The following is a 25,976-nucleotide window of genomic DNA, read 5'->3' on the forward strand; positions in this document are numbered from 1 at the left end:
CCTAGGAGACCATCAGCCCCCTGGGAGGTGTGGTGGTAAATCCCATCAGAGAAACTCAAAGAAGACTGAAAGATGGTAGATAGTCAAGCTAAAGGCCGTCAGGGTGTGACAGTTAAGAGGAAGAAAGAAACAAGGTAGGAGCTAAAACACCCAGCACATAGCAGCACAAATTTCGCACTGTGTTAGAGGTGGAAAGGAAGCCAGAACATGTAAAAGGCCAGGATGTCATGATACTCCCACATGCACTTGGGCGGCCAGGGTACAAAATCCGGCATAATCAATGGAATCCTTCTTTGCCATTTAACAAATATATAATGGGTTCTATGTAGTGATAGGTATAGTAGATTTTGCAAAAAGTAGAAAATTACTGTGTGGAATGTTTGAGTTAAATTCAACCAGTGGCAATTATTAAGGACCACATTCCAGTGCATGAATGTTTTGCCCACCATACCACCCAAGACAGAAAGGAGCAAATTAGCCTTGGCCCTGCTCCAATAGATATAGTCCTGCTGAGACACAGCCAGAGCCATTCAGAACAAGAGCACAAGCAGCCATAAACCTGTTTTGAGCCATTAGCCTTGGTCAGTCGGGTTGATAGAGTCCTGTGAAGGAGTGAGCACAGGACCCAGGTCTAGGCTCTTACAGCGTGGTGCTGAAGAAAGCACAAAAGGAATGGGTGGAATGCTTGAATTACTCTCTACCACTGGTAACAGCATACGGCTGCATTCCAGTCCATCGATTTTTTGTCCGCCATTTCATCTCTGACAGGAACCAGCCATGCTCCAATTTTTGCATCACTGTAAATAACATGTTCTAACCTTAACTCAGTAATATCCACTTTATCAGCCTGTGAAAGTTGAAAGATTGCACAGCCCTGCTTGAATTCCAGATCTCTTCAGGTTGATCAAAGATATCTGTAGATGGCACAAAACAAAAGGCATATATAACTACCTACATACACCCAAGCTGTATATAATGAGCAGTATGGAGGTTTATATATGGAAGGATTCACTCGGGAGCCCCACGGACCCCTGCCGTCCGCACATCTTCCACAGAGCCGCCATAGCACCGGAGCTACGACGCACCATCAATGTCACCTTCGAAGCAGGCACATTCCCTGTTCAAGAAGCCCTCAGCAGATCAGACGGGCCTCAAGAACTACCGACCCAGCACTCTCTCCTCCCTTTCACGGCCACAGTAACCGAGAATATCGTCAATGCACAACTAACGAACTTCATCAAAGAGGACACCATCCTTGACCCCTCCCAATCCGGATTCCACAGCATCGAGAACGCCCTACTCACCGCCACAGATGACATCCGCACCCTCCTCGACCAAGCGCACACCGCGGCCCTACTCCTACTTTACCTCTCTGATGCCTTCAACACAGTCTCCCACCGCACTCTCACCACCAGACTCCACGACGCCGGCACACAGGGTGCTGCCCTCGACTGGCTCCGCTCCTTCTTCACCAGCAGAATGCAAAGAATCAGACTCAAGCCCTTCCTCTACGAACCCACAGATCAACTGCGGAGTCCCCCAGGGACCGTCGCTCAGCCCCACGCTCTTTAACATCTACACGGCCCCCCTCGCCGCCATCATCAACCTGCATGGACTCACAATAATATCCTACGCCGACGACACCTAGCTTATCCTCTCCCTCACCAAGGACCCCCACACCACCAGACTCGGCTTCCAGGAAGGAATGAAGGACGTTGCATCCTGGATGAGCCGCAGCTGCCGGAAGCTCTACTCGAAGCAGACAGAAGTCCTCGGACAGTCCCCCTCAGCATGGGACAACACCTGGTGGCCCACTGCCCTCTGCAGCCCCCTCACCCCCAAAGACCAAGCTTGGAACCATGGAATCATATTCTACTCTTCCCTCCCTATGAACCGACAGATCAACGCAGTCGCCTCTACCTGTTTCAACACCCTCTGCAAGACCTTCAAATGGACCCCCGCCCCGAATCCAGAAAGACCATCACCAACGCACTCATAACCAGCAGACTGAACTGTGGAAACGCCCTCTACGCCGGAATCAACAAATTCCTGCTCTGCAAGCTCCTGACCATTCAGAACACAGCATCTAGACTCATCCTCTGCATCCCTAGACATGAACACATCACCCAACACCTGTGAACCTTCCACTGGCTCCCCGTCGAGAAGAGTGTAACCTTCAAGACACTCACCCACGCCTACAAACGCCTCCACAACACCAGACCACAATAGCTCAACGAAAGAATTTCCTTCCACGTACCCAAGCGAAACCTCCGATACGCCGTCCTCGCCCTCGCCGAAACCCCGTGCATCACAGTGCCAGAACGGGAGGAAGAGCCATCTCCAACATCGTGGCAAAGACCTGTAACGAGCTCCCTATCAACATCAGACGCACTCCCACTCTGTACCCCTTCAGGAAGAGCCTCAAGACCTGGTTCTTCGACTGACCCAGAGCTGCACCTCTCTCACCTTACCCTCCCCCCCCCCCCCCCCCCCCCCAGTGCCTTGAGACCCTCACGGATGTGTAGCGCGCTTCACAACTCCCTGATTGATTGATTCGTTAATTTTTTCATTTGTTGTCAAAACGGAATCTATCTTTTGGGCATTTTACTTCTAATAGTGCTGCGAAATATCACTGGCTTCACAGCATCAAGAAATAAATAAAACCCTATTAAGATGTACGTTATAATTCAATACGCTGGTCTTAATGTATGGACTTCTTCTATGGTAGGCAAAATTCTTCGGGCACAGCCTTTTAACCACCATGTGATGGGTATTTATTGTGGCTCACATGCAAAAGTGTTGCTGGATACCCCTGCTATCTACTTATTGATGGATGTGGGATGTGATAAAGCATTTTTGACCCCTGCCGGTTTCCACCAATCCACATTAAGTATGGTAGGTCATTGTTTTTTGTTAGGACATTCAAACTATCATGTATATAATATGAGACAAGAAGGCAGCAGCGATTTTGGGAAGTAATAAAAGCACCAAGTAGCTTATCTGGGCTCTTAACCGTCACTGTAGGAACACTTTAGATGTAACTGAAGGTCAAGCCAGTAGCCTCAGCCCTTCCAGCTCATGCCACAGAACGTGATGGGTAGGCTAAAGCCTTCTCAGCCCAATGGTCAGTGCTCGCCTGGTGGCCGCCATGTTTCCCCCAAGCCCCTGGGCCACACAAAAAGACTCCTGCTAATCCCGCAAACCTCTTGGTAATCAACAGCAATAGCTGTGTGGTTTGCAGGATGTACAGTTCCAACAGTTCCAACAGTTACCTCTCACTCAAGTTTTAGGATTAAATGGGTGTAGGTAGAGTAATTACGCTTTTACCTGGAATGCAAACAGGCTTATGTCCAAGGGGAGGCAGAGAACTGTTTGACAGTACTTGGAAGACAGCATGGCCCACATCGTGATTTTGCAAGAGACCCACCTGACATGATAGAGAGTAGGGCCTGATGTTTAAAGCAAACGTGGATAGATCAGTATGCCACTTCATATTAGGCAGAATATTCCAAGGGGGTTGCTCGCCGCATTAGACCGCAGGACACTTGGAAGCTGGTCATTCTCCCTGCCTGGGACCGCTGTTTTAAAAGGACGCTGCATCTGGGGAGGCTGTTCTAAACCATCGCTATCCCGGGACTGCGAGGACCAGGGTGCTCGCTGTTGCGCTGATCCAGCACACCTGTGTCCTCTTCCCGGCCCCTCCCCCTTTCTCAACACCTGACCAGTATATGAGCCCCGCTCCTACGCGCTAGCGGAACGCGCCCGGAGCGAAGACCGGGCAAAGAGCGGGCCGTTTGAGGCCGTTCGAGGACGGGAGCGGGCGGGCCAGGGCCATACCCCTTAGAACTTCTTCGGAACAAGAGGGATATTATAGGTCCCATCCTGCAGAGATGTCGACAAGAGAAACAAGGAGCAAAAGTGCCACGGCTTCAGCGACCACTTCAAAGGGAACATTGGACAATTATTTCGTGAAAGCCGGGTCACTATTAATTGAGGATATCACGCTCCTTGAAAGGCGAATATCTCAAGAGCTGGACTGGGTGCGGAGATCGTCTATGGGCCCCTTGGCTCAGGCAAAGTCTCCTGTGGTAAGCTCAGAACTTATCACGTTGGACACAATGGTGGATGACATTAATGATCTTTCTGAGTCATTGAATATATTAAATTGCATTTCCCAGGCAAGTAGTAGGGACCCTAGTGATTCTGCAGATTTTAGCATGCTAACTCTTCCCGGAGCCCAACACCACCCGATAACAACTATGAATCCTATGCCAGATCCTGATACCATTAACCCTTTAGGCTCTAAACCAAATAAGCAAAAGGGAACCAGTGAAGGAGCTATTCCGAAAAAACGTGGAGGGCCTAAGGGCAAAAGAAAGCAAAATACCATAGTTCCATCCACGAACATGCCACCAAAAAGCTCCCGCTCAATCACTAGGGAAAAATCGCAATCAGGCAGAGCTGAGGTTACCCCCTCGAACCCAGCAAAGAAGATAAGAAACCAATCCAATCTAACTTTACCTGAACATATTGAGGAGGACGTTACCCTTGCGGACATTGGTGCCCTTATAAGAAACCTCTTAAGTCCGCTGGAAGAAAGGCTAATAAAGATGGAAGCCAGGCTAGTGGTTATAGAAAAATCAACAGTCCAACTAGCCGATAGTTTGAAAATAGCCGACAAAGGTAGAATAAAGGCTCCCGATAGGGTAGCACAAAGGGGATCCCCTCAACTTATAAATCAGGTCAAAAGTACCTCACACACAGTTCAACAGGCAGCACCCATCACGTCTACCAGTACTATTACTGACCTGACGGTAGATGCTGCAAATAAACATACAAATCAGTTTAATTATATATCTTCCCCCCCCAATGAGGGTAGTTCAAACTGGGGAGAATAAATCTGCTCCTACCAATCCATCTAATGATGCGAAACTAACGATGAAGGGTGTGAATGAGAGAACAAATCTTGGACCAATACACCTCCCCCCAGAGGCAGCTCCATATACTGTTGTGTTGGCGGGGGTACCAGAATTGAACGTCACCTCTAAAGAATCCACTATCTCTCTCAAGAATAAGGTGATAAATTGGCTATGTACACATAGGCCGCTCCCGGAAGGTATAGTGAGCCCCGTTCTTATGGTACGAAGGGTCCCGTGGTTGGGTAACTTAACTAAATCCATAAACGGTGACTGTGTTATAGTCAATTTTAAAGACCAAAGGACCGTCCTGCATATATGTGAATGGCCCATTGACGAAGAGGGGACCACTATCCAATCTCTACCCCTCTCCTTCTTTTATCCTCCCCTAACATATGATAGAGAGGATGAGACCTGGGGAGCACAGATACAAAGACCATCAGGTGGGGAGATTTCAAGAAAAGGGGAGCCACCTATTATCCCAGAAGCCAATATCTAGGGAACCCCGAAACTAATATACACCATACATACCAAGAGAGATTGGGTGAGGGGCTGCCAAGAGGATGGGGAGCACCACCCGACCCTCGTAGGCAGGAGCTTGCCCATCATATATCTAGTATGGTAAACGAGGGATGGGAAACTTGCCGTGGTAGAGGCGGCAACTGGGGCGTAGACATGCAAAACCATCACTTCCGGAGACCCCCCCAGCATTTCCATCTGCCACTCCAGAATAGATATAGCCATTTAGATATGGTAGATTGACTGCCCATATATACAAAAGGGGAGGCTAACTGCAGCAGGAGAGAATGTGGATGAAATTAGCCAAGAAATAAAGTTGCCCAATCCCCTCGAACACCATATGGCTTTGAGCAACCCGGCCGACGAGGTATGCCATAATGAGGGGGAAGATATGAGTACCCCACTAACAAACATAGAGGCAATGACTAGTGATAATGGGGATGCTTGTACCCATACCACTATTCGTAGTACTAGGTCCCACTTATTAAAAATATTATCTTGGAATGTGGCGGGCCTGGGAAACAAGTTTGATTCCCAGGATTGGATTGAATATACTGATTCCAAGGATCTATGCATGTTTCAGGAAACATGGGAAAGAGAGGAACATGTGAGGCGGGGCTTCGCAGTATTCTCCATCCCTGCGAAATGGGGGGGGACGGGGGCGTCCATCAGGCGGACTTGAAACCTGGGTCGGAGTCCACTTGGGATGTAAGGCTACGCGTTTCCCAGTGGAATCAGAAGATATACTTGTGGTATTATTGGAATGGCACCATTCTTGCAGACTGGCGGTGGTAAATGTCTATTCGAGGCCGGTTACTATCTCACAGGAGTCTCCTACCATTGACAAATTAGCGGATCTCTTGGCGGAGCTTCCCCAGGGGTTCCCTTTTGTAGTAGGTGGGGACTTGAATTCACATTATGAACCTTTACCAGGTCTTCTAGACGGGGCCTGTCTAGAGGAAGAGGTAAGATGGCGAGTACCATCAATAGTATCAACCCCACCAAAGGCTTGGAGCCCACTGGCAGTACAGATTACTGCCTTAACTATGAGATATGGGCTCAGGGCCTGTAATGGGCGAGTTAAATCCGACATCCCGAGCAAACCTACATTTAATCGAAAAGGTAGGGAATCAAGACTAGATTATATTCTAGTGCAGCTTTCCTCCTGGTCGTATGTCGTAGACTTTAGGGTAATTGACAGACAAGACAGCGACCACAATGCTTTGGAATTGGACTTTCTTTTTCCTGCCCGGTCCGGTGGGGAAGTAGAATTGCTCAAGCCAAATTCCGACCTAGTCCTTGAGAGCAACAGAAAAAGAATTAAGTGGGAAAAATTAGCAGCCAGTACAGATAAGCTTCCTCGATTTTATAATAATCTTATCCCTACTTTGGAGAAGATGGCGTTTTTAAGCGATAAACCAAGTTCAGAGGCCAATAATGAACACATTTGGCTGCACCACGAAGAACTTGTTATGTTTTTATCTGTAGACCTATTTATTAATGGTCCGAGGAGGGGTGGTGTAAGGAATCAGTGCACTTGGTATAATGCGGCGTCCCGTAGTGCAAGGAGGGATCGCCTGCTGAGTATTAAGAACCGCAAAGACAGGTCGGAGATTCAAATTAGGAGACGAGAATATAAGAGGCTCATTGCTAATGCTAAAACAGAATGGGACCAGAATAAATGGGAAGAACTCGCAAGATCCTTAGCCTCTATGGACTCAAGGAAGTTCTGGCGAATTGTCAGTTCAGGTTCTGGAGAATTAGCCCCAGCAATAGAGCCAAACATCTCCTCCAAGTCCTGGCAGGAGCACTTCCAATCTTTGTATACAGAGGCCCCAGGACGTGGGGGCTATAGTGCCATTCCGTTAGTTGATAATTGCATGGCAGGGGATCCATTTACAATAAAGGATGTTCGGGCAGCCATAACTGGTTTGTCAACCGGAAAGGCACCGGGACTGGATGGTCTCCCTGGCGATCTTATTAAACAGGAGCCAGATATATGGGCCCCTTATTTTCTGGTCCTATTTAATGCGATTTTAAAGGGCATGCAGGTACCCCGTACTTGGCTGGGCGCAGAGGTGGTCCCGATTTTTAAGAAGGGTTCGCCCCTGCTCCCATCCAACTACAGGCCCATCAGCCTGATAGATGTTTTGCAAAAGCTCTTTGGAAGGCTTATCCTGGACCGTTTGGAGAATTGGATAGAGGAAACCGCCACTATGAGTCCTTTTCAGGCTGGGTTCAGAAAGGGGGTATCCACAACGGACCAAAATTTTCGCCTTAGTCTTATTTACTGGAGGACGGCACTTGTTGAGGGGGGCTGCCTGTACACGATATTCGTGGATCTACGGGCTGCCTTCGACCTGGTTCCTAGATCCAAACTTTGGAGTGTCTTGGGCGATTTGGGAATCCCGTCAGACATCCTGGCTATTCTGATCAAACTACATCAGGACAATTTTGCGCAGGTCAGGTATGGCAGGATGGGAGGCCTAACGGAAAAATTCCCCGTTGACAGGGGGGTAAGGCAGGGATGCGTGCTTGCACCCACCCTGTTTTGCCTCTTTGTCAACGGGGTCGTCGACCACTTGTCCAGGTTAGATGATATCGATGCCCCCAAATTGAATGGCAGCAGGGTGCCCGCCATAATGTTTGCAGACGACACCCTGCTGCTTTCCAAATCCCCCATGGGAATCCAGCGGATACTCGATGGGTTCCTAGAGTTTTGTACTGAGAGGGGTCTTGAAATAAACGCCTCAAAGACAAAATTTATGATTTTGAACCCTACCCCCTCCACTCGCCCCAATCCTTTGTTAGGCACGGCGTGTCTGGAGAGGGTTACCACATTCGAGTATCTGGGGGTAACCCTGAATGAGAAAATGACATGGGGGACACATATGACTAGGGCAAATTTGAAACTATCCCAGAAGGCGGGGGGCGTTCTGAGAATGGTGGGTAAATCCATTTACCGCCCACTGGGCCCTATGATACAGATTTATAAATCCCAAGCACGGGGCTCAGTTGTATATGGGGCGGAACTTTGGGGCCATGTTTCTGCAAAAACGTTATCAATTACAGAAAATAAATTTCTTAGACAGTTAGTGGCCCTTCCCTTGAGCACACCATTGCTTCCCCTCAGACTGTATCTAGGTTTAAAGCCAATTGCTGAGGAGTTAGGCTTAAAGCCCTTAGCTTTTTGGCGACGAATATGGAGTAGCCAGGACCTTGGTGACTATAGAAATGAGCTTTGAGAGTTCTTGGCTCTACCAAACACCAGTAACATTCCCTGGCTAAAATACATAAGGAACACATGTGAAAGTTTGGGTCTTCCGGAATTATGGACTGACCCTGCGACCTCAAGTAGGAGGATCTCCAGGAAGGCACTCTCACAACTTTATTACCAGCGGAAGTTGACCATTGATATAGGTAATACACGGGTGGGATCATTGACCCACACATTTTCACAATTTAAAGATTTCTACCAAATGGAAAGTGTATTAGATGGCATGAGTCCTGTGCTGGCAAGAAAACCATATCTTCATTGGAGATATGGCTCCTTGCCATTGAGGGCCTTCACTAGCTCTTGGTCCAATCCATCAGCAGTAGAGCAGTGTCCAGCATGCACTCATCCTTATGAGAGTGACCTACATGTGCTCTTTTTCTGCAAAGCCTACCAAAGAGCGAGGGGGTATTGGCTCCTGCCTATTCTTAAAAACATGGGCTTTAGGAAATATCTCCCCGCCTTTAGAATCCTCAAAACTGATTTGTCACCCCCGATTGTCTTTGCTGTAGCGAAGTATTTAATGGCTATGTGGCACATACGATCGCGTGTTCTGAAGGAGGGGGATATTGTATAAAGTCTCAAGATATTGGTTTACCTTTATTATGGATTTTAATGTCTGAACCATGCAATTCTTAAGCTCGTGTGTAATTTAAAAAAAAAAAAATTGTAAAACATTGTAATTTCAAATTTTAAATAATTTTATGTATTTTTATCTTTGATGGTCTAAATGACCGAGAATAAAGATCATCGAATATTTAAGGAAGGGTGTTGGATTTTAATTATTCAATTCATGTCCCCGTTGTCTGCAGGGTAACTGCACTTGTGGTTGCCTGTTTAGGGATAGAATATAGTAATATTAGGTGTTTAGTTGGGTGCCTGGGGCATTTGGTCCTGGTGCCCCTGCACCTGCTGCTCTATTGAAATTAATGACCCTAGCGCTTGCTACATAACTGCACTTATGACTGCCTGTTTAGCTGTAAAATATAGCAATATTCGGTGTTTTTAGAGGAGTTCTGACAACTTTTGGCCCCGGTGCCACTGCACCTTTTAAAGCAAGCCCCTTTCAATTGCAAGGTAATTGCAATTGTGACTGCCTGTATAGTAGTAAAATAGCAATTTTAAGTGTTTAGGGGGGTGCCTAGTGCTTTTGTACCTGGTGTCACTGCACCTAGTGCACCATTGAAATCATGACCACGTTGTCTGCAGGGTAACTGCTCTTGTAACTGCGTGTTTAGTTTGACATTTTAGCAATAATCTGGGTTTAGGGGGGTCCCAATAGCTTTTAGCCCCGGTGCATCTGCACCATTCAAATTAAGTCCTTTTTAACTGCAAGGTAAATGCAATTGTGACTGTCAGTTTAGTTGTCAAATATAGCAATATTATGTGTATAAAGGAGTTCTGAAAACATTTGGGCCCGGAGCTACTGCACCTCCTGCACCATTTAAATCATGACCTTGTTGTCTGCAAGGTAAATGCAATTGGGGCTGCCTGTTTAGAAGTAAAATATAGTGTAGCTCTTGTATATTAACTTTATTTTTGATGTGCAATGTTTATTACAACATTTAGAATTTGATCATAATAACCAAATAGATAAAGTGGAAAGAAAAACAATCTGATAATGCCTACAAAGTGCAAAGAAAGGTACTGGGGCATGAAAAGGAAATGCCACAAACGTTCTAAAGCTAAAGCATCTGCTTTATACAGCTAAGTAACAAAAAGCAAGCATTACAGCATACTGTTAGAAGCTGTCTGCCTTTTCCGTGGGAAGAGATCTCATCTGGACAATTAATTGGGCTTAAACAGTGTGAACAGCTTCAGTAGAAATATTGTAAATGTGTGCAGCCAGGGGAAGTTCACAAAAAAAGAAATGGTCCACACAAAAGCGAATTAACACAGTAATTTGTGAAGGGAACTAATAAGAACCCCTTCTAAGATATATTAAATACAAGAGATTTCACAAGCACAGCACAAGTGCTGTACAGGCAAAACCTAAAAAGAGGTCAACGCACTGGGAATTCCTAGATAAGGAGGAAAATTAGAAGGTTCCGTATCTGATCTGTCCCTTCGTCAATGTCCAGTTCTCAATCTCCAACTTCAGAAATGTCAGAAACACACTGTCATTGTCTACAAAAATAATCTCATCCCAATCATGTGCACGTGGGTAGGCGAAAGCCCCTCAACTTCAGAAATGTCAGCAACACACTGTCATGGTCTATGAAAATAACCTCACACCCATCTTGTGCAGATAGACAGGCCAAGAGCTTCTAAAATTAACCCATAAGGCCTCCACTAATCTGGTTCATTCATACATGCAAGCAATGCACCTCACAGGCTACACAAATACAATGTGCACTGGGATGTTAGTTTTAGGATCCGAGTTAGCGAACTGATGATGAACTTAGCATGAATGGGTCAGTAGGCCTCCACTCCAGTGATAAGTAAAAAAGGTCTGGCCACAACGATTGATTCACAAAACACAGTACGCTGCCCCCACCATTCTACATGTTAATTTAACCAAGGACAGGGGTGGTAAATTGGTAATCCGCCATCAAAGGAATGAAGGCATCTTGGAGCGCCCCTCCAGGTCTAGGATAGGCCAAGGACCTCACTCATGTCAAGGGAGAGGCCTAGGACTTCGCACACAAGCACCATTAGTGTGGGACTGGAGCCAAAAATCAAACGCTAGGATACCGGATACTAGCACCCAGGGCAGGGGAACACAACTGAACACCATGCAGGGAAATGTAAAACACCTGAAATCCGAGGCAGAGCATGTAAACATCATTTCATGCCATGAAATCAGTCAGGAGATTTAAACACCTAGCCATCACATCTATTGCATGTAAACCCTATGGTATCGCAGCTATTGCATGTAAACGCTATGGTATCACAGAAAGTGCATGTAAACGCTATGGTATCACAGAAAGTGCATGTAAACGCTATGGTATCACAGAAAGTGCATGTAAACGCTATGTTATCACAGCAAGCATGCTAGCATAATGACATGTTATGCCATTGTTTTTGTAGAGCGCAACATAGACTGTCTTTGTGCTAAGCCTAATGGGTATCAACTGTACATTGCCAAGTTGTCCTTTTTCCCTAAAACTGAGAAATGTGGGTGCATGGCAGATATGGAGTGGGATCTGTCCCATCACAACCATGGCATATAAACACAACAACATCACAGCGGTGAAAAATTAGCGTAATGACTTTTAAGCCAACTAATGTAAACATGACCGCATCACAATAACCAGGAAATGGAAATCACATCATTGCATAACGACATGACATCACAAACAAATCATAAACACTACAACTAGGGGAAGAAAACAACACAACAAAAAGAGCACATAAACATTCTGACTTTACAGCTGGTTAACTGAACAACATCACAGCCAACGTATATACATATCACAGCCAGATGTAAACAGCACAAAATCACAGCCAGGGATTCTAAAAAGCATGGAGCCGCACCCAAGGGATGAGAATAAAACAACCTCACAGTCAGAAGTTCTAAACATCATACCTCTGAGATGTAGACAGCACAACATGAAGGCCAGGACATCTAACATCCATGACATCACAGACAGGAGATGTACAAACCATGATGCTGCAGCTAGTTGAAGAATGGCGCCAGTGATGGCCTCAGCATATGTCCCCTCCAGTCAGCGCAGTCACCACGGTGAAAAATCTTGGGAGTAAAATTAGACGCGGACATGTCCACGAAGTCTCAGATCCAAACTGTGGCCGGGACATGCTTTGGACTACTCAAAATGTTGAGGAACTTTTACCAGCCCCTCACAGGAAAACTGTAGGCCAGGCCTTATTAACATCTAGACTGGACTATGTCAATGTTTTGTACCTTGGCCTCCCAGACTATCAGGCCACCTTCAGATGGTACAAAACATGGCGGCACATGCCATACTTGTGGTAGGCCCCAGGACACATATGACCCCTCACCTGATATCCTTGCACTGGCTTCCGGTGCGAAAGAGCATACATTTTAAATTCCTAGTTCTGGCCTTTAAGGCTTTTCACAAAATAGGGGCCCCTTACATCAGGAACAGAATTCAACATTATGCTCCCCTTAGAACCCCGAGATCTTCCACCCAGCGACTGTCGACGGTGCCAAAATTTGCTCGCTCTCGCATAGGGGGGGCCGCTCCTTTCAGGTGGTGGCCTCACAGCTGTGGAACAGCCCAAGACATGTTCGATTCAGGATCTCTTCAGCTTTAGGAGGAAATAAAAACCTGTTTTTTCCAAAGCCAGTAGAGATCTCCATGTCAGCCTGTGTTCACTGTTTCGGTCTTCGGGTCCTTCTTAGCGCCGGGACACACTGGAGTAGCCGTGCGCTTTACAAGTACCAAGTAACATAACACATTGACATCACAGCCAGATGCACAACAATACAAATGCAAAAAATGTAAACATGATAACATCAGAAGCAGAGAACGTGCAGAAACGGGCATCAAACACAATAAATGTAAATGCTATCAAAGGGCAGCTAATGAATGTAAAAATGAGATCATCATGCACTGGAAATAAAACACAATGACATAAGAGAGCTACAATGGGCCACTGCCACCACAATTTCAAGAGCTCTACGCTAGAAGACATAGAATATAAAAATTTTATATATATATATATATATATATATATAAAAAAGCGCCCAATATGCCATTAAAAATGGATATGTAAGCACCGTAGTTATCAGCCAATGAAAACAAGATGGCATTTCCTAATATCTATCATCCACACCCTAACGGCTTGAATGTTATCCGATGCAATGTTCTTTACTGGTTCTCCTCCCACCTATCAAGCTGACACCAGTTCATTCACATGGGAACCTCCAGCTGGCAGAAAAGCCCGATAACTTGTGCAATCCCTAGGTTTCGGTTCATCCACTATAATGTAATTCTAATATGGACACTACTTACCAATATTTCAGAGGCACATAAATCTACGTAAAGTTGTATTTTGCTTGAGACATCTAGCAACTGAGACACTGCCTGCACATCATACAGATCTGGGAGTTCAGCATATACCTGAATCTGGAGCCACCAAAACAGAATTCCTATAAATCGCCAGCGACAAGTAAAAAGTAGTAAAATCTGCCCGGATTCAAACCTAAATTATCACTGAAGGCAAAGTCACTCGGTCTCTTCCAGAACACCAACCTCACCCTCAAGCTACACATCGCCAACTAAACGAACATGTAGATCATTCTACAGAAGAACGGGAAACCTTTACTCTAATCGAGCAACTTCAAAACTGCTGTTAAGAACTCCATACTCTATATATGCAATAAGGTACCCCCTATAGTTGATTTCTAGGTCCAGGAGGATAAAGGACAAACACACTGAAAAATGCTCCCCCAGACCTATATTCATACTTTTTCAAGGCTATAATAAAGCTCTTACTGGCTGCCCATCACGACAAATTTTAAAACATGCACAATAATTTGATTATTTGTATTATTTCTTTTTGATATTTTCGTTAAGTATAAATAGAAAAAAGTTTCATTTCTTATTGTGATAAAAAACAAGAATTGATAATTATACAAATTTAATAACAGGTTGCATGGAACAATATTCATCCACATTAATGCATGAATATTCTTCATTAAGATGCCTCGCAAAGTTCTATCAACCATGCATTGACAAATCTCCAAGCTAAATGTGTAAAAAAAAATGCCAACAGCAGAACGACCTGCAAATGTTTATGATGCACCCCACCATATAGTCAACCAGACAACAATCATTCTCACATACCACATCCTCACACATATACATATCACACTAGGAACTACCTAACATGGCATGACATACACTGATGAAACTAGCGGAGAGAACACTTCAAACATAATCCACAACGGTGTTGTCCTTAAGGAGCTCCAAACATTCAGGTCAACGCACATTTCGGTGGAAACAACACTTATCTTCCACCTTCATCAGGACCACCCACTGAACTAATGCTAGGTGAGTGGGCGGGGGTATCTGTGGATAAATGAACAAAGAAATATATTTCCATATGGACTGCCCAAGTTATTTGCTCAACTTTAATTTCTTTTACTACTTTTAGGCATGATGGGTTCATTCAACACGACTCAAACTAAGAATAGAACAAAAAAGATAGTAAACAGATACCTTAATGGCTCCTCCCCAATGAGTGTACGAGAAGCTCAACAGCATTTGCAATGCATTCAGTCTCACCTATGGGACCTTTTATGTATTTAGAAATGCAGCATATTAGCCTGGGCACTGAAACATCTACTGTTCTTTAACATGGAGGGAAAATAAGCACCAAACTGCGTGACACGCTAGATATGGGAACACATGGAGAGAAATATTGACTTTCAGCGGGAAATTGTATAGTCCAAAGCTCTGTTTTGAATATAAAAGCAGGTGGTCGTATCACTGAAAATACAAGATTTGAAAAAATATATATTTTCTACGTGTGCTCGTGGAAGACAATTTCTATGGACTGGAATCTAGAGAATGGTAAAGTGATTCTGGTATTTTACTAACCTCTGCTGGTTGGTTTTTTTTTGTTTTAACCGAGAAAGTTAAAGAGGCAGCTGCCAGAAAAATTTGAAAAAGAAAGTCCCTCAGCAGAAAGCAATTCTGGAAAATGTACTGACCTCTGCTGGTCATTTTCTATCAAGACAGTTAAATAGAGGCAGTTGAACAGGAATAAAGTCCCTAAGCGGAAGCAGACAAGTCCTAGGGTTGATCTCCAGAACCCACAAAGTACATACACATACAAGTATATACTAAAGTATATACTAAGGTATATACAAGAGGTCTCGAATTCTCAACCTAAAAAGGGTAGTGCATCCCAATTGGAGCATTTTTCAGGGTGAAAACCTCCATACTCTTGCATCCAGATTGTGGCAATGCTATGCTGCATGGTCTCCAGCCTCCCCTCTGGCCCCTTCAGGTGGCAGCATGGCTCATCAAGGGTCTTGACAAAGCCAGATGGAAAAGCACAGACCCACTATGCTGGCTGGCACCATATTCAAAGAAGTTACAGTATCTAAAAAGCCATCACTAGCAGCACCCCTGGCTACCTGGCTGAGCAGCTCACCATCTCCGGTGGCTCTCGGCACTCCCGCAGCAATGACATAATCAGTGTCGAGACAAAAGTCATATAAACAAACAAAGCAACATGACTCCTGCGTCTATGTGCCAAGGATTTGGTACAACATTCCCATATGCATCAGGACCACCCACAACCTAACACTCATTTGGGAAAATGCTGAACACATTATTTTTTTATTTTTATCGAACGCTACATCACAGTACCGTAACAGTCCACTTCCGACCTCAGAACCCAGAAGGCCCTCCAATCCCTCACTGGCTACACCTTTGTCCCTGTAAAATGCTATGCTGCTTTATGCCTAACTTTGTCCAATACTAATAACGCATAGATAACTGCATACATACTACGAAACACAGTCAGAACAGCATCCAAGTGAGGGGGTGTAAATATTTACATCATGTGTGAAATACATCAGGGGTGAACAAACTGTTCACATACAGGGGTGAGAGTCCTAGCAGAAATGTGAAGGAGCATGTGTGACATACACAGCAATCAGGGGTGTACAAACTGTTCACAGGGAGGGGTGAGAGTCATGGCAGGAATGTGCAGGATCATGTGTGACATACAGAGCCATCAGGGGTGTACAGACCGTTCACAGACAGGAAGGGGTGAGAGTCATAGCAGGAATGTGAAGGAGCATGTGTGACATACAGAGCCATCAGGGGTGTACAGACCGTTCACAGACAGGAAGGGGTGAGAGTCATAGCAGGAATGTGAAGGAGCATGTGTGACATACAGAGCCATCAGGGGTGTACAGACCGTTCACAGACAGGAAGGGGTGAGAGTCATAGCGGGAATGTGAAGGAGCATGTGTAACATACAGAGCCATCAGGGGTGTACAAACTGTTCACAGACAGGCAGGGGTGAAAGTCATGGCAGGAATGTGAATGAGCATATGTGACATACACAGCCATAAGGGGGGTAAAAACTTTTAACAGGCAGGGGTGAGAGTCATGGCAGGAATGTGAAGGAGCAGATCAACGGTATTAAACGTGAAGCCTGACACCGGGGATGAGCACACACTGGGTGTATGGAGATAACTTGGCTGGAGGTAGAAGGGCCTTCGCAGTGAGGCCAGGGCAGCGGAGGGCTTCCCAGGCTGGGGCCCAATTGTGGCCCCGTGATAGCGGACAATGGGGATGGGGCCAAGAGTAGGCTGTGAGGGGCGCAAGCTCTGGGACACGCTGGGACTCAGGGCCTCCGTGCGGACACATGAGGGCTGCTCACCTGCTCCACCGGCTCCGCTCCCGGTGCTTCCTCGGTTCTCAGACCCTCCAGCCCCCGCCGCCCCAGGAAACCGAGACCAACGCTGCGGAGAGCAAAGACGGACCAACGTCGAGCACCACAACCCCTGGAGAGCAGCAGAGCAGTCCTTCTTCTGTGTCCGTGGAGCGGAGAGGTTTAAACCTCCTTCAGTACCTGTGCGCGACAGAAAGCGCAGTCCCTTTTCTGTGTTCGTGGCGGGGAGAGGTTTAAACCCCCTGCAGTACTGTGCGCGACGGGCAGACCTGTCCTTCTTCTGTGTTTATGGCGCGTAGAGGATTGAACGCCTGCAGTGTCTGCGCGTGACAGGCTGCGCCATCTTGGAAGGGGTTCAGCTAGGACTGCGCGTGGGGCCGCGGTCGGTGTTGATGGAGACAGAATAAGAGTACCGATTGCAGCACGGTTCAGGACCGCTTCTCGGCACATACGAATTACAGGTGTTACAAAAATATTGTGTGCATTTAACAGCTATAATGACCGTCCCGTGTGGAAGAACTGAAGGGAGATTCGATGGCTCTGGCAATGGCATCAAACATGCCGCCTCCTTGAAGTAGGAGGCTTTCACTCTCCTTATATATCCAACCAGGGGTGGCTGGTGACATTTGAAATTGGTGCGGCGGAAAAGTTGAGGATAAGTGTTATGTCGATAGCGAGTGAGCCGACTATCATAGGAGGGACTCGAGGGGAGAGGGACTTGCAAAGTTTACAGCAAATTTGAGAGGGCAAGAATGTTTCTAAAGCAATTCTGAAGGTGTAGACTTAAAATATGCAAATACATTACAAAATACCCCATATCTTACAGCACTAAACATATCCCCCTTTGACTGTAGTGTACACATAGTAGTGCAACATGTAAGCTTTTAATTATCTTACCAGGTAAATACTACACCCTTACCACCACATTCCTGATGAACGAGTGTAGTGCATTTGTGACACTTGTCTTGTGCTACCTTTGGATTTTACACAATCCCTATGATTTCAGTCACAGCATTGATGGCAGCACCCCCACTCTGAAAATTGTTCCAGCACCCCTGCTGCCTTCAGTTATCGCAGACCAGATCAATAGACCTTAAGTCGATGCACTTTCATTGTGGGCCTGTCTGCCACCAGCAACACGTGCGTTCTTTTAACCATAGATGGTTTTGTTTGATTCAGACAAAACTGTAAAATGAGTTGCCAAAGAAAACCACATGATGTCAGTATTGCATGCTCTTCGTAATTTAAAAAATGTGATAAGGTGTTCAGCAGTATCACGAGCGGAGTGGCTATCAGAGGGTGGAAAGCAAAGGATCACGGAAAACGGCTCCAATTAGCTAGTTTAAACAGGAATGTAAAACAGAATGTGTCTCCCTTCGAAAGCCTTTAAAATAGGACAGAAAAGAGACATCACACCTCAAACGTACCTACATTAGTTCACGTCCAGTAGCATTCTAAATGCATTTTTAACAAGGTTCTCCCTTTTCAAGTGGTAGTTTACAGTGAGCTGCCTGCACCGTATGAACACCACCTCCCAACAGAACAAGCTTAAGATGGAGCCCCGAGGTCAGCCCGGCGACGAGTGCGGCCCCTGGACACCGGGGAGGCCAAGCCGCTTCCACTGTGCAACGACTTTACCAGCAGGTCTGCCCAGTCCGGGAGTTCAAAAAAAGGGAAAAAGCTTACCTGCACATGTGTCGTGTTGTTTGAAACCACGGCTGCAGGCGCCTTTTTCAAGCAACAAGCACACCCCTCCCAGAAATAGGAGCCGAGCTGCCTGCCAAACTGAAACTAAATGGATAGCCACTCCCGGTCGCCTCGGCCTTACCCAATGAGAAAGCCTCATTTACGGAGGCAAAAGGAGTGCTGTAATTGTTACCACCCCCTGTACTCAGTGCACTGTGAGCCAGCCCTGCCCCTATCCCATTACTCTGAATGGCGCTCCACTGTCCGCGGCCTGGGCCAATTCATTATCGCCCCATTTGAAATCTATTTACTGCTGCTTCTTTCAGCCACTCCCACAAGACTGATGTCACCCGCCTCCTCGCTCCTCACTTGTGCCTCGAGGGCGAGGAATAGTTCTCGCCCAGCTTTTGCACATTGCGCAGGAAGACTCCGGGTCCGGGACAAAGTATAAGTAAGTAAAAATATATATATTTATTTTAAATAGTTTATCTTTAACTTTCAAGTTTCACGGGGGAGCACCAAGCAGTGAGCACTTCTTTAAACTGCTCCACTGGTGTTCATTCTCTCCCATTATTTTTCTACGATGCTGGTAGGTGGGGCTACGCCTCTTAACACCAGCCGCCACTCTTCTGGGTTTAACCTGTCCCGGGCTGCCCAGGGACTAAATTGTTTGGTAGACACCCAAGGCATTTTAACTTTTTGATTTTTCCGTGCCCCAGTAACGTGTCCCATCATTAAATGAAACTGCATACATGCCAACATTTTAAAGCAGGCAAGTGGGATATTTTAAACAAGCACTGGCATATGTAGAGTTGGCAGGCTCTAGGCCCACATACTCGTATAAAGATCACACAGAGACAGATAGTATGGGTGGATAACTGGCCCAGAGCACGTACGCTCGGCCCCTTTTATTGTCAGGGTAACCTGACAGGTGTCGCCTGTGGTGGGTGGGTGTTCAGTGTGTGGTACAGCAGGGCAAAACACTAGAACGGTGATCAGCTGATAACTACATCCCTCCCAAACTTTAATAAAGGTCAAAACAATGAAGTTCAAACCTGTGGGAGAGAATATAATTTGGAAACAAACATAACACAATAATAACAACTTCCACGTAGTCTCTTTCACTGCTGGTCAACCGCCGACGAGGGTGTCCTTGCAGCCGGGACCACTGGTTCTTCTTGGCACGATGTCAGGGTTCCCTGTGGATGTAACCTCTTTTGGACTCACAGCATGGAAGTGTGCTCTGCAGTCTCTCTCTTCCTGTTCCACATACAGTGAAAGTGCAGATGGAATGATGGTGGATCAGGCATGTGTTATTTTCCATGGTACAGTCCTGGTTGAAGCATTTTCTCCATCTGGTGACTCTCTATCCCCAACGGGATTTGCAGTTGCAGGACATCCCTCTCACGGATGCCCCTCTCTCGTGGGTGTCCCCTCTCACTGGACGACCCGGAGACCCTTTGCTGCCAGGCTTCCACTGGACTGGTGGACTTCCGCCTTGTTGTTCCAACCAGGTGGGAGGAGTGGCTACGGGTCACCTCTGTGTGTCCTAAGTTCCACCTTAAAGGGTGTTGTTGGCACTTGCTCTTTTGCATGCTACCTTCGGTTTCCCGGGATTCTCAGAGCGAGCTTCAAAACAGTCCATCTCTTGTGTCGGGATCCGCTGCCACCGGTGTCCCAGAGACCTCTGCCCTTTGGATATCCACGGTCCTGTGTCCGTTCCATCCCAGAGGTGGGTGTTACCAATGGCCCGGCCTGCTCGTCTCTGTCGTCACCGGGTGATCTTGGGATTTGCAACTAGATGTGTACTTCCAGTGATACTGATGTTTTCTAGGCACTGTGTTCCGATGTTCCTGCACCTTTGCACTTTCTTCTTCAGGTGTTCCCCTTCTGGTGTGTGTGTTGACCTCTCACGCACACCTCTTTACTCTTCTCCTCTGCTTCTCTTCTTTCGCCATGGCGTCTTGCCACTCAAGTTCTGTCTTCTCTTTCCTTCCTTCGCGACGCAGTCTAGTATTCTCTCTTGCTGGTCTGCCCTAACCAGGCCGCTCCGTGTAGCGTGCACTCCACACGTGTCTCCCTGGTCTTGTCCTCCCTTAGGACACTGCCTTCACATCAGTCTGTGACTGGACCTATTGTCGCGACCTTCTTTCGTTCGATTACTTCTGACTTCTAGTTACTGTCGTCAGACTTCTCTTCTGTCACTTCCTGGTCCTTTTCGCAGACCTCTCCTAGGTCCTCTTCATGGAAATCTTCTCGGTCGTTCTCTTCACGGACCTCTTGTCAGATCTCTTCTCTCTTTCTGACCTCTTTGCAGGTCACGTCGCTCTCTGACCTCTTGTAGGTTGCCTCCTTTGCAACCCTCTTGTGGGTCAGCTTCTTCCTTGCGACCGTCTTGCAGGCCAGCTTCATCCTTGCGGCCCTCTGGCAGGTCGGCTTCTTCCTCCTTGCGACCATCTGGCAGGTCGGCTTCTTCCTCCTTGCGACCATCTGGCAGGTTGGCTTCTTCCTCCTTCGGGTATTCGTGCTTCTGGTGGTCTGCGCAACCACTTCTCCGTCTCCTCTACGATTGCATTGCTTCGGCGCGCTTCTGACTGCGCCCTTCGGTTGCTTCATTGGATGCACTTACTACGCATTTCCTTCGGCCCCTTCGGATACTCGCTGCTTGGGGTATAACTCTCTCTCTCGCCCTGGCTCAATTGCTGAGGGGTACTTGTTTACTGCCTTCACGCAATGAAGGGACAATGTCTTGGTGGTCTGCCTGTCCCTTCATTTAAGCCCTGTTCGCTGTCATTATCTGCTTTTGTAGCGTAGCCACAACTGCCCCTGTGCTGAGTTCTTGTACTCCTAGCGCGTTCCTGCACCTTCCTTTCATCCTCAAGCCTGTGTAGTGACTTGGCACCAGTCTGGCATGGCAGCTTTATTGCACATTCACTTTAGGCACTTAGCAGACCTCACTGTGTGGTGACAATGGGTTGCAGTCTTTCTTGTGGTATTATGTATGATACAGTCCCTTCTTTTATCTAGTGAGTGTAGTACCCTAAATGTCCTCTAGGTGGCACTGCCTGGCTAACTATTGCAGTCCGTGGTCGTTTACCTTCTTTTTGGAACCTCGCTCAGTTCCGTGGTGCTGCCGTTCGTCCCGCGCACTCGGGCCTCCTTGGGGCAACGGAAACGGAGGGCAATTCTTGACGGGTGCTGCCTTCTCAACAATTCGATGCCCACCGAGCTGCAGACTTCAGTCCTTCTGTGAATGCTGCCTGTCACCGGGAGCACACCCACGCAGCAGGGGCCTCAATACTCACCACCTGCGCCTACTCTCGTGCCCAGTAAGTTTCCTCCCAGCGGCAGCACTGCCATGATACTCCTTGAGCTGTCAGTAATGCTCCTCAGTCTCGCAGGCGGGGCACATTCCCCAACGGCCACCCGCCCGAATGCACACTGATGGACCCACGCTACTGTAAAGTATATACGCCAGGCATAAGTGGTAAGTAGAAGTATTTATTCCAAATGCCAACACGGGGTCCAGGGGGAACGTCCTGGACGCAGTACAACGTTTGGGTGGCAGGGTGATCAGCTGTCAACGGCAGCTGATGGCTGGTGACCTCACTCACAGTACGGGTGCCCAGAGGTGACACCCGAGAGCGCACGCAATACAGTGTCCGTGCAGGGACACAATAGCAAAACACAACACATCTTCCTCCTGTGGAAAAAGGTGGGGGAGATGATGGGAGAACATTGAAAGAACTGGTTACGTGCAAACAAATCTCTAAACCTGGTAGGTGGCCCTAACAGTCTTCCAGACCTACTGGTTGAAACAGGGTCAACATTACATCGTTCTGGTAATGCAGGCAACATCCGTCTGACCCCTTCCTTGGTGGTGAGCAGTGTTTGTCTGTCAACATTTTCGGTACTCACTCTCTCTCCACGTCTACTAGCTGGTCTGTCCTCTGTGTTATCTTCACAATCAGTTTCCTCATCAGAAAAGCAAAGATGTTTCTGTTCCTTTTCTCTTTTACTGTCCTTTTTTCCATCCTGGAATGTGCCGGTAGTTGAGTCACTACTTTGGTGCTTGAATGGTGCAAGATTTGAGAAATGCCACACCCTTCTATCACTGATTAGAGCAGAGTTGCAGTAGACTTCTAGTACTGTCAACGGAGGTGTGAACTTGTCCTGTCCTTTGGCAACGTGCCCACTTCTCTTTACTTTAACCACATCTCCTTCCTTTAGACTTACAGGCTTACTCCCGTGTTTTTTGTCATAATAGCCTTTAGCGGAAGCCTGCGACTGCCTGAGTTTTTGCAAAACCTGCGCAGCTGACCAGTCTATTCTCTTGCTTGTCCTTATCCATCCTACATTGTCTCTTGACAATGGGGTCCTACCACGCATCATTACAAAAGGACTGAGGCCAGTGGATTCACACAGGGTTATTCTGTACGCCCAAACAGTCTTTAGGGTTTCCTGCTTCCAATCCAGATTGTTGCTGTTGGCTATCTGAATTACACCTTTTATGACTCTGTTAAATCGCTCCACTGCCCCATTACCAGCAGGATGATACACCGACGTGGTCTTATGGACAATGCTATTCTTCTTGATGTAACTTTGGAACAGCTCAGAGGTAAATTGAGTGCCGTTATCGCTCACAATCTGCTTCGGTAAACCCTCCCGGGTGAAGGCCTCATCCATGAACTTCACGATGTTCTTAGATATCGGATCCTTAGTGAATCTCACTTCAGGCCATTTTGTTAAGTGATCAATCATGACCAACACATACCATTTTTCATGGTTGTCTTGAATGGGACCCATCACGTCTATTCCCACTCTTTCCCATGGCATTCCTGGTATGGTTAATGGTTGCAAAGGTGGTCGGTAAGTCACTTGTGACTTGTCTGAGTTTACACACAAGGTACATTCCCTTACCGTTCTTCTATGTCCAAATTTATGCCAGGCCACCAGTACATTTCTTTTACTCTTCCTTTAGTTTTCACAATCCCTAAATGTCCTTCCTGTCACAACTTCAGTATTTTACCCCTTATTGTGCAAGGTGGGACATATTTTCCACTTCTTAAAATGAATTTGTCTTCATATGATAATTCATTCTTTACTTCCCAGAACGCTTTGTACTCATCAGTAAGTTTTGTTTTTTGCATCCAACCCGTCTTGATCATCTGTACAACTTTGCTCAGTATTTCGTCTTCCTCCTGCTCCTTTAACCATTCCTTCCTGGTGATTCCGATGGCTTGATCCAATACGCCAGCAATGGCACTTTCCTCCATTTTAGTTTCTTCATCTTCATTTGCTTTACCTACAGGCATCCTACTCAAAAAATCGGCTACGACATTCTTGACTCCAGGGACGTATTCCACTTCGTACATGAAATCGAATAAACGCACCGATAGTCTAGCCAGTCTAGGGGACGCAGTATATAAACCCTTTGTTGTTAGCACCTTCGTCAAAGGTTTATGATCAGTGCATAATGTCACCTTCCTGCCCCACACAAAATGTCTGAAACGTTCCTAGGCCCACACACAAGCCAAGGCCTCTCGTTCGATGACTGAAAAGTTTTCCTCGGCAGGGGTGAGTGAACGTGAGGCAAACGCCGCAGTATATTTCTTACCGCTGGTGTCTTTTTGGGTCAACACTGCCCCTAGACCCTTGCTGCTGGCATCTGTGGTTACGAAGTTTTTCAAGGTAGAGTCAAATCCCTGAAGGGGAAGTGCGGTGCACAAGTCAACCTTCACACTTTTGAACTTTTCCTCACTGTCGCGTACCCGCTGGTTTCCTCTCCTCAGAATGACGCTGATGCTAAATGGGGTCCACCTCCCATCTGCCCCTAGTCCGGAGGATGTATTACACACTCGGACGGACGAGGCAGGTGAGTGAGGGAAGTGAGACAGGAACGGCGATCTAAAAGGAAACAAACACACTATGAGTGATAGCCGACTTGCTCAAGCCTCCCTCTGTGTTTCCCCTATAGAGTGAGTCGCTTACCTGACGTCTCCTCCCACCTAACTGAGGTGCGGGGCTGTGACGGGAAAGGGCGCTGCGCTGGCTAGGTATCTCCAACACGGGAGTCCGGTAAGTTCCGCCTAGCGGGTGCACCCCCCAGGGTTGGTGAATGTTCTTCGGGAGCGATGAGCGGGACCAATGAGGTCTAGGGTAAGCCCCAGGAGCAGGCCTTCCTTCTCAACGCAATGGCGCCCAATAGGCGCGGTAGCCCTTATAGGTAGTTGATGGCGCTACTACTGCCAGGCTCCGAATCCTTGAGCCGAGGAGCGCGATACCCTTGGACTGAGGAAGCCCGGAAATCCTGGGGCAGATCTGCTGACAAGTCTTACCTCTCTGTTGTTCCGCCCGGAATCCTTGGGCACTGGGGATCTCTTGGCGCTGCGCCTCATCTCGCGGAGGAGCCGGGAGGTGAGGAGAGCCAAGACGGAGGTACCAGTTCCGGTACTCTGCGGGTGACGAAGGACAAAGATGGTTGCCTCCTCTCCGGACTCTCGGAGGAGACGGGAGTGGAGAACAGAAAACCGTTCCGCGGTTGGGTCCGTGGAACGTCGCGGACTTCGGGAAATGCGGGAGACTCAAAGAGCCGAAGCGTCGTATCCCAGTCTGCAGGGCACAAAGGCGAGTTCACAGAAGACTCCGTACTGCTGCAGCAAGGCTGGATACGTCCGGGAATAATCGGCCTGGTCGTGAGGGCGTGTCGTGTTTTTGTACTTCCCGCGGCACACCCACTGCGTGACTCGTGGACTGCCGGGGAGTCTGGGATATGTAGTTCTTCCTGGTTCCTGACGGACTCGACACTCGGCGCAGGTATCCAGTATGATCGTGACACTCACATTCTGCTGTCCACACAAACTTGATTCTCATTTTAATGAGCTGTCTTAGTTCATGAGTTTTTTGTGAATCTTTTGTTATAAACTTGGAGTAAAACTCCACCATCCCCAAGAATGACCTCAGCTCATCCTTGTTGGTGGGGGTGGGTGACTCTTTAATCGCCAGTAGCAGCTCTCTCTTTGGACTGATACCGTCCCCTGTAATGCAATGACCAAGGTAATTAACAGATGTACACGCAAATTTGCATTTTCGGTACTCCGCAGTTAAACCTTTGTCCTCCAAAATGCGGAGTACTTGATGTACTCTTCTGTCGTGTTCCACCTTAGTCCTACCCATGACTAAGATGTCATCCTGGAATATTAGGATGTCTGGCACACCTTCAAATATGTTGTTCATGA

The 25,976-nt window shown here is 47.1% G+C and overlaps 1 protein-coding gene across 1 annotated transcript in view; it reads right to left on the reverse strand.

Moving 5' to 3' along the window:
- The window catches only part of MEGF8 (multiple EGF like domains 8), a 634,126-nt gene extending 616,958 nt beyond the window's left edge, over window positions 1-17,168 (reverse strand). The window contains exon 1 of the mRNA XM_085615576.1: window positions 17,041-17,168. The gene's annotated coding sequence lies outside the window, so the exon portion shown is untranslated. The remainder of the gene's footprint in view (window positions 1-17,040) is intronic.
- Window positions 17,169-25,976: the final 8,808 nt, after the last annotated feature.

The sequence above is a fragment of the Triturus cristatus genome, chromosome 7 (assembly GCF_964204655.1).
Source record: "Triturus cristatus chromosome 7, aTriCri1.1, whole genome shotgun sequence".
Classification (NCBI taxonomy): domain Eukaryota; kingdom Metazoa; phylum Chordata; class Amphibia; order Caudata; family Salamandridae; genus Triturus; species Triturus cristatus.